Below are 12961 nucleotides of genomic sequence, written 5' to 3' on the forward strand. Positions count from 1 at the left end.
ATTTTTATTTTAAGACTGAGTTGCAGTTTTCTGAATACAAGTGCTTTACATCGTTAGTTAAGTTTATTCCTGACTATTTGAGTTTTATCTGTCATATTTTATTTTCACCACAATTTTTAATACTTTTAGTTACTTTTATTGATATCATCTTCATTTTAAACTCTCTTCCAGGCTTCTCTCTCTTGTCTTTTCTTTTCAGGCTCTAGCACACCCTTTAGTATTTCCTGAAAATCTGGTCTCTTGCTTAGAAATTCTCTCAGTTTCTGTTTATGTGTGAATATCCTAATATTACCCTCATTTTTGAAAGACAGTCTTGCTGGATATAAGATTCTTGGCTGGAAGTTTTTCTCTTGTAGTATCTTAAATATATCAGATCACTGTCTTCTTGCTTCCATGGTTTCTGGTGAGAAATCAACACTTAATCTTATTGGGTATCCTTTATATGTTATGCATTGCTCTTCTTTTGCAGCTCTCAGAATTCTCTCTTTGTCTTTGGCATTTGACATTCTGATGAGTATGTGTGTTGGTGTTGATCTATTCAGATTTTTTCAGATGGGAGTATGTTGTGCTTCTCGGACATGGATATCTATGTCCTTCAATAGGGTTGGGAAATTTTCTACCATTATTTCTTCCAATATTCCTTCTGCCCCTTTTCCCTTCTCTTCTCCTTCTGGGACACCTATGACATGTATATTTGCATGCGTTTTGCTGTCATTTAGTTCCCTGAGACCTTGTTCAAATTTTTCCATTCTTTTCTTCATTTTTTCTTTTGTATGTTGATTTCAGAGGCCATTTCCTCAAGCTCACCAATCCTTTTTTCTGCGTCCTCAAATCTGCTATGACATGATTCCAATGTTTTAAAAATTTCATTTATTGCACCTTTCATTCCCATATCTGTTATTTTTCTACATATGCTTTCAAATTCTTCTTTGTGCTCATCTAGTGTCTTCTTAATATCCTTAATCTCTTTAGACAACTCAATGAATTTATTAAGAAGATTTGTTTGGGAAGTGGACACTTGGCCCAGTGGTTTGGGCGTCTGTCTACCACATGGGAGGTCCACGGTTCAAACCCCGGGCCTCCTTGACCCGTGTGGAGCTGGCCCATGCGCAGTGCTGATGCGCACAAGGAATGCCCTGCCACACAGGGGTGTCCCCCACGTAGGGTAGCCCCACATGCAAGGAGTGCGCCCTGTAAGGAGAGCCGCTGACAACAACAGAAGCGGACAAAGAAGACACAGCAAATGGACACAGAGAACAGACATCGGAGGGGGCGGAAGGAGAGAGAAATAAATAAATAAATAAAATCTTTATTAAAAAAAAAAAGATTTGTTTGAACATCTATGATTAGTTGTCTCAACTCCTTTATATCATTTGGAGACTTACCTTGTTCCTTTAACTGGGCCATAGCTTCCTGCTTCTTGGTGTGGATTGTAATTTTTTGTTGGTGTCTTGGCATCTGGCTTACTAGACTATTTATTCTGGGTGCAGTTTTTCTCTTTAGTTTAGGGCTTCATGCCCTTTCTCCCTTGCTGATTGTGCAGTAGGATCCAAGGTTGTAATTGGTGCTCCTACTAAGTTGTGGAGGCTCAAGCTGCCCTCATTGCGCCAGGGACCAATGAATCTTCTCCCAACTTTCTCCTTTACTGGGGGTAGGGACAGAGTCATAGCTGTGTGGAATAATCCAAGCCATGCAGGCCTAAACGGTAGTTGTTCAGACAGACTGATGAAGTTTCACGTGTCTTTCTCCCCTACCTGGGGCAGGAATGGAGTTGCAGGTGTGGGCAGCAATCTATGCAGCATGGGTCTAAGATGACCACAGTTGTCCTGGTAGACTTCTGATTTTCAGTCTGTGCCAGCCAAAGGTACCTGCAGTTACCTGGATAGGGTGGTGCATGATCTGCCATAGGTGGGGCTGAAGCCTAGTCTAGGGCTGTAGGCCTGTCTGGGTGAAAGAAACTGGTTACTACCATCACTGTGATTTCTGGTCCTGGCCTCTCCTCAGGCTAGGGGCAGAGTCAAAATGGCAGCCACCGGCCTCTTTCTGACTTGGGCAGATTCATACCCCAGCTATTCCAAGGGTTATATCTTAGTCAGCTGAGTCCAATAATCAGTAGCCAAAGTCACCAGCCAACTGTCTCCTCCACCCCTGTTCCTGGGAAATGGAGCTTCCAACTCCAGCCACAGGACAGCTCCCTGGGTGGCTTGCACTGCCGGAGTAGGATAATCACTGGCCCCCTTGGCTTAGCCGGCAATTTCCCAGAGAGGCTGGCACAGGTGCCCCAGCTTCCTTCCTGCCAGAGGTGGCACTGGGGCCCAAGCTAGAGCTGCAATTTGATCTGGATGGAAAGCAGCCAGTCCCCACCAGAACTGTGATTTCCAGTCTGCCCTGTTTCCCTTTGTCCAAGATGGTGCCCACTGGCATCTTTCTGACTTGGACAGGCTCAAACTTTAGCTTTTCTCAGGATTATATTTTAGCCTGCTGAATTTACTCATCAGTAGCTGAAGTTGGTAACCAACTGTCTCTTCCTCCTGTTTTGGGGAAGTGGAGCTTTCAGTCCAGCCATGGAACAGCTCCCAAGTCGGCGTGTGCCTCTGGTAGAGGATGGGCACCAGCCTCTGTGGCATGGAGTGCTCTACTTCTGAGTCTTCTCTGCAGATGGGCAGTCTCCTCCTTCCATTCCTTCAAGGATGTTGCAGATGCTCTTATGGCCTCTTGGAACCCCCAAACAGGTGCTTCACCTAGGTCCAGATAGTTCTGGGTGTTTACTAACTGCCCTGTAGCAGGAGCTGACTCTAAGAGCTCCTTATTCCATTGCCATTTTGCTGGTTGTCTTCTGTATCACTTATTTTTTCTCTATTATTTTGAGTCTGCTGTTATATGCCTCTAATGTGTTTTTGATCTCACCTATCATGTTTTTCATTCCCATGAGCTCAGTTATTTTTCTATTTGGATTTTCAAATTCTTCTTTGTGCTCACTCAGTGTCCTCTTTAAAAAAAATTTTTTAAAGAGGTACCAAGGATTGAACCCAGGGGACTGTATACATGGGAAGCTGTCAGAGCTACATCTGCTCCCATTGTCCTCTTGATGTCCTTTATCTCTTTAGCCGTATTGCCTTTCAACTCAATAATTTGATTTTGTAAATTTGAACGAATCTCATTGATTACTTGTCTCAAATCCTGGGTCTCATCTGGGGCTTTGATATATTCCTTTGCTTGGGCCATGTTTTCCATTTACTTGGTATGGTTCATGATTTTTTGCTGATGTTTAGGTATCTGATTATGATGATAAGTTTACTGTGGCGCTCAATTTCTTTTTCCTTTCATAGGGATTTCATGGCAGGAGGCTGTTTGTTATTCTTGCTCTTTGATTCTTGGTTCAGCCTGTTCTAGGTCTTTAGGATTGTCTCTGTTAGTTGCTCATATCTGGACCCTGGACCCAGTAATGAGTTGCAGACCTACTTCCAAAGGCCTTCAGGAGGGAGGCTATAAACACCAGAAAAAGTCTCTCTTATTTACTTTTAATTTCCTTACTTGTACTTGCTTGGTCCACCAGCAGACGGTGCTCTTCAACAGGCCTCTCGGTTCAAAGCCTGGGCAGGATGTATTTGCTGCAACACAGACAGGGACCAATGTGATAGAAGATCCTTCCTGGAGGCTAACAGTCTCACAATTCAAACTTTTTCAGGGCTATTCTCCAAATTTGTGGGCAGGCCCCTCCCTTTCCCTCTGTGTAGGAAATAATTCCACTCCTCTCTGCATCTTCAGCAACCAGTCCCAGTCAGTAGAGAGGGAGAGTGAGTGGGTCGGATCTCTTCAGTCCCTTCCTGGCTCCCCAGGTAAACAATGGCTTGGTCCTACCTGGCCTGGGGTGCTCGTGGGCCACAATAGACCAAATTTGTGGGCCAAAAGCTGAATCAGCCTTAGGCCGAGTTCTTCTTTCTCCCATTTCCTGGTGAGGTAGATCCCTGTTGTCCCCTTCATCTGTAGCCACCAGCCCAAGTTGGGAGAATTCAAAATTGTCTGCTGTTAGGGTGGGGGCGGGCCACAGTGAGTGCAGCTGCTGCTTATACTCACAGTCGTCATGTTGAGGTTCTGTTCTTGTGCCTTCTCTCTTCTGGGCAGTGGCCAGCCTTCCCCTGGTGTCATAAACCCTAGAACATTTTTTTCCCAAACCATTTCTGCCTGTTCTAGCTATTTCCTGGGTGAGATGAGAGTCCTGTGTCTTTCTAGTCTGCCATCTTCCTGGAAGTCCCTTAGTTATGTTTTCTATTCTGGGACCTCAATATGTTTCTCCAACCTCTAGATGTACTTTGGTCAGACCACAGACATTGGTAAAGGGCTCCATTTCACCCCCGCCCTGGCTCCCTGCAGCTGGAGCACCCAACCTTCCTACCCCTCGAGCTGAAGCAGCACTGCCGACTGAGCATGCCTAGTGTGGCTGCCAGGGATCGGCAAGGAGGTCTTAGTATTTCTGGTAGCTTGGGCCCCTTGTTGATGAATTCTCTGTTGCTGTTTATCTGTGAATATTTCCTTCTCTTCCTCATTTTTTTTCCCAAAGTTTTTATAGTTGTATTGAGTCACTGCAGAATCTTTACTCCTTCTGTTATCCAGTCTCTGGCTCACTTTTTGCCAGCACCAACATTGGCCTTTGCGGTCCCCCTGACTTTCTTCATTCTGTTCTTGCTCTTTTTGCTGTTTTCTTGAGGTCTTTTTCTTCTCTTACAGGCCATGTCTTGCAAGTCTGTGTTTGGGTTCATTTTTCTTTGCATAATCCAGGGAATCATAAATCATGCCAATGGGTTCTGAATCCAAATACAAAGATGACATCACGTGTGGTCTTGTACATTTTGGCTGGTTTTTCCTGAATTTCTGTCTTAGGATGAAGGACATCAGTGACCATTTGTTTCCACTGAAGTAGTCTGTTGGTCATGAACTTCCTAGTCTGGATAGTTACAGTGTCATGCATGATGGCTGGAGTTCTTCAGGAAGCCAGGGAGGAAAATAGCCCTTCCTCAATTTTGAAGGACAATTTTACTGGACACAGCATTCCTGGCTGACAGTTTTTCTCTTTCAGTACCTGTATTAGTCAGCCAAAGGGGTGCTGATGCAAAATACCAGAAATTGGTTGGTTTTTATAAAGAGTATTTATTTGGGGTAGGAGCTTACAGATACCAGGCCACAAAGAATAAGTTACTTCCTTCACCAAAGTCTATTTGGAGCCAGATGGCTGCCGATATCTGCGAGGGTTCAGGCTTCCTGGGTTCCTATGTTCCTAGGGCTTGCTTTACTCTGGCTTCAAGGTTCTTTCCTTCCTAGGGCTGGCCTCTCTTTCTCTGTGTGCTGACTTCCCAGGGCTCCAGTTTAAGTCTTCAGCATCAAACTCCGACATCAGAAAACCCTCAACTCTGTTCTTTGCCATGCCTTTTATCTGTGAGACCCCACTCCTTGGTGGGTGGGGACTCAATACCCGAATCATGACTAAAGCATGCCCAGGTACAGATCAGATTACAAACATAATCCAATATTTCTTTTTGGAATTCATCAATAATATTAAACTGCTACAGTACCTTAAATATACCATACCACTGCCTTTTCACTTCCAGGTTTCTGATGAGAAATCAGCATTTAATCTTATTGAGCATCCCTTGTATGTCTTGGATCGCTTTTCTCTTGCTGCTTTCAGGATTCTCTCTTTATCTTTGGCATTTGACATTTTGATTAGTATATGTTTTAAGGTATTTCTATTAGGATTTATTCTGTTTGGAGTATGCTGTGTTTCCTTGACATGTACATCCATGTCCTTTGTAAGATTTGGGAAATTTTTGGCCATTACTTCCTCAAACACACCTTCTGCCCCTATTACCTTTTCTTCTCGTCTTCTGCCTCTGGAACACCCATAATAGGTATGTTTGTGCATTTCATGCTGTCATGCAAGTCCCTGAAACCCTGCTCAAATTTTCCATTTTTTTCTGTATCTGTTCTTCTATCTGTGCAATTTCGGATGTCCTTTCTTCATTTTTCAAAGAAAGACTTATTATTTTATTTATTTCTCTCTCCTTCTCTCCTTTGTCTGCTCTCAGTGTCCATTCACTGTGTGTTCTTTTGCACCCCCTTGCATTATCAAGTGGCACTGGGAATCTGCATCTCTTTTTTGTTGTGTCATCTTGCTGCGTCAGGTCTCCATATTTGTGGTGCCACTCCTGGGTGGGCTGCGATTTTTACACGTGGGGCGGCTCTCCTTGTGGGGCACACACCTTGCTTGTGGAGCTCCCCTATACAGGGGCGCCCCTTAGTGGCACAGCACTCCTTGCATGTGGCAGCACTGCGCGTGGGCCAGCTCACCACATGGGTCAGGAGGCCCTGGGGATCGAACCCTGGACCCTCCATATAGTAGATGGATGCTCTATCAGGTGAGCTATGTCTGCTTCCCTATCCTTTCTTCTAAATTCACTAATTCTTTTCTCTCTCGGTTCAATTTTGCTGTTGTATGATTTTAAAGTATATGTAATCTCTTCTATTTTGCCTTTCATTACCATAAGATCTGTATTTTTTCTCAGTATGTTTTCAGTTTTTTCTATATCCTCACCCAGTGTCTTCTTAATATCTTTTACCTCTTCCCTCATATCCTTGAATTGGTTTAGGAGATTTGTATGGGCATCTTTGGTTAATTATTCCAAATTCTGCCTCTCCTCTGACTTAATAGTTTGTTCCTTTGTTTGGGTCATATCTTCCAGTTTCTTGGTATGGCTTGTGGTTTTTTTGCTTGAATTACCCATGCTTAAGTGATCAAAACCTGGCCAGGGCCCCATGGCGGCGGCACACACCAGGTCTGAAGAGCCATTTCCTCTGGGGCAGCCTCACTCAATCTCCCCATCCCGCCCCCTCCTTGATGCTGTACCATAGTCCCCTGGCCTGTGGAATCCAAGCGCCGCTCTCTGGCTGCCCCCTTCACCTGCCTGTGCCTGCGCCCGCAGGCTTTCCTCGTGGCAGTCCGTCTGCCTGTCTCCTGTGGCTTCTGGAGAACGCGTGCACCCGCTGCTCTCCACTCTGCCGTCTTGTAGCTCCGTGACCTTGGGTTTTGCTGTGACTTATTTTCAATATTCATTCAGGCAAAAGGTCACAATCAGTCAATATTTCTTCTCCTGGCAAAGTATGAAGTACACATTCTCTTTTCTTTCACTGGGTTATTTAAAATTCCTCTGCATTATTTCATTAATGGGTCCGACAAATTCTATTACCATAGTATCTGCTGACAGATGTCCCCATATTCCATTACAATAATAAAATTCAGTAGCACATTCTGGTAGTAGCCCCTTCAGAAGAAAATGCTCTCACTGCACACCTTCTGAGCACAGCTCAACAGAAATGGACAGGCCTGGATAAGGACAAAATCCAAACCCTATCCCCCAAGTCATCTTTACATGGAGCTCTTTGGGCAGTGGCCAAAGGCATTCCACAATTTGTAGAAGATGGGTTATTGGCTCCTGGCCCCCAACCGTAAAGGATAAAGCCTAAAATTGTAACAGCCTGGGGACAGCACATTCGATACCCGAGAAGTCTATTAAATTCTCTGTCCTAAGTTATCAGACAAGCCTCTAAGTGTGAGAGGATCTCCTACAGCAAAATGCACTGGAAGTGGTCCAGGCAGCAGTAAAGCAAGTTTTCCTTTTAGGTCCTCTATCTCGTTTAGAGCCCAAGGAATTACAGGTGTCTGTAACAATCACACAGGGAACTGGAGGCTTTGGCATTTAGATACTGCTGGTATTTGCTTTCCTCTGGGCTTTGAACTTAAACTTCCTGCTGTTGAACAGGGCATGCCTTTTCAGCTAGCCTATTATTAGGCTCTAACAGAGGGATACTCTACCACTGAAGAGAACATTCTGATTCTCTGGTCCAGTATTCTCATTCTTAATAAGTTCTCTCTGAATAAAAAATCATGTAAATTGGGTCATATTTTCTATTTGTCCCATCTGTTCTTTGTTACTTTAAAAAAACCCTTATCTGCCTTCCTTTGGCTCAATTGAGCACTTTTTAAATGATTAATTTTACCTGTACCCTTGCCATATTAGTCATACATCTTTATTTTTTTAGTGGTTGTTTTAAGTTTACCTTTTACTTCTTTTTCCCAAAGATTTATTTTTTATTTCTCTCCTTGTTCCCCCCCACCCCCATTGTCTGCTCTCTGTGTCCATTCCCTGTGTGTACTTCTGTGTCCACTTGTATTCTTGTCAGTGGCATTGGGAAACTGCGTCTCTTTTTTGTTGCGTCATCTTGCTGCATCAGCTCTCTGTGTGTGCAGCATCACTCCTGGGCAGGCTGCACTATTTTCGTGTGGGGTGGCTCTCCTTACGGGTGCACTCCTTGTGCGTGGGGCTCCCCTACACGGGGGACACCCCTGTGTGGCACGGCACTCCTTGTACACATCAGCACTGTGCATGGGCCAGCTCACCACACGGGTCAGGAGGCCATGGGTTTGAATCCTGGACCTCCCATGTGGTAGGTGGACGCTCTATTAGTTGAGCCAAATCTGCTTCCCATATTTTACAATTTTAATTTATCACAGTTCACCTTTACATACTACACAACTCCACATGTAATGTAAGAAGCTTAAAACAGTATACTGCCATTTTATCCCTTCATTTCCTTTGTGGTACCATTTTCATATATTTTATTTCTGTCTTTGTTATAAATTCCTCAATACATTTATTTTTCTTTAAACAGCCAATTATCTTTCTTTTTCAACTTTTTATTAATATGTAGTTTATGTATTGTGAAGCTGGCACTTTTTAGTTTTGACAAATGTATACAGCCGTGTAACGACTACAACAATCAAGAACAGTTCCATCAACCTACAAAACTCTCCAGGCCCCACTGTGGCCCACCCTTCCCCCTACCAACTGCCCCTGCTCTGTTTTGTCTCTCTTCTGTCGCCTTTGCAGGAACATCATATAAATAGAATCGTACCGTACGTGACCTTCTGGCACCTGCTTCTTTCACACAGCTGAGACTCACCCGTGTGATTGTGCATAGCGGTACTTCATTCCCTTGCATGGGCGCACCACAGTTAGTTCATCCATTTCCAGCTGAAGAGCATTTGGGTTTCCAGTTTGAGGCAATTACACAGGCTTTCATTTCACATTGTAGAAATTGTTCAATTTTACTGGAAGTCTATAGTTCAATCTGAAAGCCTCGTTAGTAAATAACTACAATTAGGATTGCTGGGTCACTTGGTAAAAGCATATTTACAAGAAACTCAATTTTCTCTTTAAATGATGAAACTGAGAGAAAGTCTTAAATAGTTACCCATGTATTTACCGTTTCCAGTACTTTCCATTTGTGTGTGTGTGTAGATTCATCAGTTTGAGGAACTTCCTTTTATATTTCCTGCAGTTAAAGTTCCCTATCTATGAATTTTCTCAACCTTTGTCTGAACAGAGATATTTTTGTCTGAAAGATATTTTGCTTGGGGATAAAAGTCGAGGCTCTCAGTTCTTTTCTTTGAGTGCTTTGAAGATGTCACTTCACAGGGTGCGCTGCGGAGCCTCTGGCAGGCCCGCCGGAGGGAACCTCAGGGCGGACCCCTTGGACCTCGTGCCTGAGAGGGGCCTCACCTCACGACCTCCAAGCGCGCAGGGAAGCCCCTCCTGGAGAGCGCGGGACTGCGCGGGGAGATGCAGAGAGGCGGGGACACAGCCGGGAAGCCCCACGGGTCTCGGCCCCCGCCTTGGGGACAGCGCCCTCTTCTGACGTCTCCGGCCAAGACCAGGGTCACCTCCCCGAAGCCAGCGCCCTGCCCCTTACGGCCTCGGATCGCAGGTGGCCGGGGCCTGGGGCGAGCGCCCTAAAGCGAAGCGGGGCTCGGCGGTGGCTCCTGCCGCCCACGGCTGCGGGCGATGCTCGGTCGGCGAGTCCCGGCCCTCCTCCCCGCCGGCCGCCAGGCCCCAGCTGTGTCGAGGTGCAGGCCGCCGCGGGTGCCACGGGATTGCGGTGACCACGACGCTCCCAGCAGCGCCGTCCCGGAGCGCGGCCACAGGGAGCTGGGCACGGCTTTCACCTACAGCCACGGGGAGTCCGAGAGCATCAGGGCGGCCTGGGGCTGCCGTGTCCCGCCCCGGACCCCTGACCTGTCCCTGGACGGTGCGGAAGCTGCACCAACCCCCCTCCTGCGCACCCGCAGGCAGGACCCGCAGCTTCTTCCTCCTTCGGGCCCACCCCTCAGCCCTGTGAACCCCAAGCTCCTCAGATCCCTGCACATTGACCTCTTGACAAATGGATGTTCCTTTACCCTAATTATTTTTCTCTTCTGTGATGTAGCCCAGGACCCTCTCCCCTGTGCCCCCCCCTCCAAAACTATCTCTGGGGCCCCGAAAGCACTGGAAGCTGGAACTGTGCAGCCCCTACCTCCACCTCCTCCCCACCTCCATCCCCACCCCCGCCCCCACGTCCCCGACTGACCACATCTGCAGGAGCCCTGACCCAGCCGGCCACGGCCCTACCGCCCGGTTCATGCTCTGGAACTGGAGGGTGAGCTGTTGCCTTGGCCCTCGGCCCTACGCTTTGCCCACGGTGGCTCCGGTGGTGGCGGTGCCGCCTGCTTCACCGTGGTGTGGGGCCCGGGGGTGTGTGTGGGGGTGCTGGTGGGGAGGTGGGTAGCGAGGTAGGTCTGAGTCTTCCTCTCTGTGCCAGGCTCTGCCTGAGGTTAGAGGAGGGAAATTGACTCGAACCCACCGCGGGAGATCCAAGAGGGCTGGGGTGCCGAGCAGGGAGCACTTCGTGGGAGAGGGAGCCAGCGACGCCAGCTTCTCCGACAAGGGAACACCGGAGGTTAGATGGGCACTGGGCTGTGCGTGGAGGCCACGAGACTCTGCGTGTTGGACTGGCCAGGGGCTTCAGGGGAGGTCAGGTGTACGTGGCAGGGGAGGCGCCCCTCACCAGCCTGATGCCACTCAAGGGCCTTGGGTGGGGCCTGCCACGGAGCGAGGGCCCAGAACGCGGCTGCATTGTTCTTACCATGGGGAGGAAAGGGTGCGGTGACACCTTCCTTACCCGCCCACCCTCCCCACGGCGTCTGATAGTCCTGGCACCACTGCCCGAAACCGAGGTTCTCACGGAGCTTCTCGCTGCACTCCTAGGCCCAAGGCTCACCCCGAAGCGTCAAAGCCTGGTGAGTTTTCACCTTGTCTACTTCCAGCTACAAAGCACGCTGAGGCCCATTATCTCAGGGGGGCGGCATGGGGAGCCTCCTGTCTCACTGAGGAGACAAGCAAAGCGAGGGGGGCGGGGCTCAGCCAGGGCCCGAGCCGGAATGGGAGCCAGGGGTCCTTCCGGTGACCACAGTCCCAGGCGCGGTGCCCCGATTTGGGCAGCTGTGTTGTAACACCTGGCGGGCACGTTAAACGTGAGGATCCTCGCCTGCCGCCTGCCTGGCCAGGCCCAGAACTCTACACACATTCTCACGCTCAGTGATGTGAAGCCTCCACCTGCCATCTTGTTCCCCTAACAACCTTTCTGCAGCTTGGGCTTTAGATGATAACGGCTCCCGTTTATTGAGCACCTGCTATGTGCCAGACCTGGTGCAAAATACATTAACTCCCATGACCACCCTGCAAAGCAAGGGAAGACTGATGCTGAGTCAGTCAGTCAAGTAACTACCATTTACCCAGCGGCCGAGTGGCTGTCAGCTCAGGTCTGCTGACACAGTCTGGTGGCGGCAATTTAAATTCTTTCTGGAACAACATAAAGAACCAGAAGCTAAGTCCTGGCAGGGGCAGGGCAGGGCCGGGCAGGGAGCGTGACAGCAGTCACCGTGCACACAGGTGCTGAAGCCTGGCCCTTCCCTCTTGCAGGGCATCCCCGGGGGTGTGGTCGTCCTGGGCATGCCCAGCCTGGAGCAGACCTTGGTGGCAGCTGAGGAGGGGCCCTGGGGCCTGCTGTCACGGAGGCCTCTGATCAAGCCTGGCATGGCTGCCCAGGAATGGGCATGAATGACAGCAACTCCCGCAAGGCCTTGACCTGACGTGGCAGAGGGCATCCTCTGTCACCTCTTTCGTCTTCTCATCCTGTTTTGCTTTAAGCTGCTTTAGCCAGTTCTTTCTTCGTTGTCTAGTTCATAAGCTGTTTATCTTCCTGTAGTCTTGCGATACTCCCCGTTGCTTCCACGATGTAAAAGGGCTGGGGTCAAGCTCTGCTCGCGCATTTCTTGTTGGAAGAAAGCAGGCACGTACCCGGCTGTAGCCAAGCCCTGGAGCAAAACCTGCATGTTTCCTCTGCTGCCTGCTTCCCGACGTTCCTGGGGTCTTAGGAGAAGGGGCAGAAGTATGGACAGAGGTCTTGAAAGGACAGAGGCAAAGGGGGAGTCTTGGGGGCACGCTGCCATGGGAGGGTCTCCCCAGCCGCACCTTGAATCCAGCCTGCTCTCGACAGTGAGGCCTGAGGGGGCAGGCACTCATCTGTGCTCACTAGAGGGGAAAGGGCCATAACCGTGAAGCAGATTTTCCCTCATTCAGAAATATGCTGATGAAATATTTAAAAATGGAACAAGTTAGGCCAAATCCTATCGTTAGAGGCACCACCTAGAAGAGAAAAACGCCCCAGGGAGCAGTTAAGAACATCTGTGAAGTGTCCCTGGCTCTCAGCTTCAGCACTGGCTCCATTCGTGGCTCAGCTCAGGCCTCCTGTCTTGCCCTTTCTGTTGAGAGGATTTTGGGTCTTGGTCTGGGCGTTGGGGGAGGGCAAGGGCAGCGAGGCACCCCCAGAGCAAGAGAAGGAGAGAATCTCCAGCTCTAGCGATTGCTCTCCACTGTCTCCAAAGGGTCAAAGCTGCTCTGGCAGTAGCAGTCACATACCACTGGGGCTGGAAGCTGGCTCCTGAGTTGAACAAAGGCCCTCCTGAGAATCCAGACACAAGCACACATTCTAAGGCCTTTTTTTCCCCCCAAGAAAAGTGCCTTTGGCTGTC

The sequence above is a fragment of the Dasypus novemcinctus genome, chromosome 9 (genome assembly GCF_030445035.2).
Source record: "Dasypus novemcinctus isolate mDasNov1 chromosome 9, mDasNov1.1.hap2, whole genome shotgun sequence".
NCBI lineage: Eukaryota > Metazoa > Chordata > Mammalia > Cingulata > Dasypodidae > Dasypus > Dasypus novemcinctus.